This window comes from Myotis davidii, unplaced genomic scaffold, assembly GCF_000327345.1.
Source record: "Myotis davidii unplaced genomic scaffold, ASM32734v1 scaffold1, whole genome shotgun sequence".
Lineage (NCBI taxonomy): Eukaryota > Metazoa > Chordata > Mammalia > Chiroptera > Vespertilionidae > Myotis > Myotis davidii.
Window position 1 is genome coordinate 1,601,138 of NW_006294681.1, and position 1,464 is coordinate 1,602,601.

Consider the following 1,464-nt stretch of genomic DNA (forward strand, 5'->3'; position numbering starts at 1 on the left):
AGTCTAAAGCCGGTCGCCAACCTTTCGGGTGTTCTGTGGATCACCAGCTGGCGACCGCTGGACTAAAGTTCCTCCACAGAATCTGCTCTAAATCTTCTCATGGTTTCCCCTTCGATTTTAAGGAAAAGTCTTTAATCATGAGTTTTTCTGCATCGACTTAGCTTTTAGACTTCCAGTTCTCTATCACCTATAATAATAAAAGTGTAATATGCTAACTTGCCTGAATGTCTTTCCAGACAAAGCCAGGGCTGCGAGGGAAGCCTGGGTCCCGGGTGCCTGCCGGTGGCCATAGGGAAGTCCGGGTCCCGGGTGCCAGAGGGAAGCCGGTGCCGGCACCTGCGGGAAGGAAGGCCTACTCTTGCACAAATTTCGTGCATCAGGCCTCCAGTGTATTATAATTTCTCACAAACCTAATTCGAGCCAGTCTGTTTCACTACACAGCGATTCTTCAGAAACTCACACCACTCTGACATCTTTTGCTGCAGTTCAGGATTCAGATGCCCCACCGCTGGCAGGTGCCTTGTTTGCACACGTCTGTGATCTTCATGACATCCGTTCTCTGCCTCTCCTCCTCCCCTCTTTGTCTCCACTGCACTTAAAACGATCTGATGTAATTTTATGTACTTGCTCGTGGAATTATTCTCTGCCTCCTCACTGGGCCATAATGCACATGGAGGTGAGACTTGACATTGGCCTGTATGTGTGTTCAGTGCTGCTTAAATAACTGCTGGGGAGCTGTGCTCACTGCTGAGGAACTCCTGCTGACACACATCAGCAGCAAGAAATGTATTGGTTTAATCTCTGTCAATGGCCGAATGAGTATTTGAGGGATGAATTACGGTATTTTTAATGGAAATTTTGACTACATGTAACTTTTGCTTTATGCACTCACTTTATAACTTAATCCCGGGAGCAGGATTTGACTCGCCTCTAGGAGATGTTGCCCATGAGGCCACTTTCATAAAATAAGTAACAAGAACCTGGCAACCCAAAAGCCTTTAAAGCCTCTGACCACAATTAATAAGCACTGATGTCAATGACTTCAAACACCAAATGTACTGAAAAAAGCTATACTGGGCTCACTTTCAATCGTAATAATTCAATCCAAATAACATGAGGCTTTCTTGCTTCCAATTCAAAACCGCTTTCAGCCCAGCATCATACACGGAAAAACAAAACAAATCTAGCTCCGAGGAGCACTGAGGAATAAAACAGGTATTGAGTTGAAGTTTTCATTTTATTTTTGTGTGAGGCTATGGGGGAGGGAGCAATTGCACTGTCATAAACGCACTAAGACTTCCTACCACACTGTGGACATCGTTCATTCATAAAGTTCCCAGTCACTCCAATCTCTTTTCCTTCTGCCTCTTCAAACTCTCAATCTTTTTTTTTTTAAAAGGTAAGGAGCCATATATGTATATATATGTATGTGTATATATATACATATATATATCTCCCCTTTGT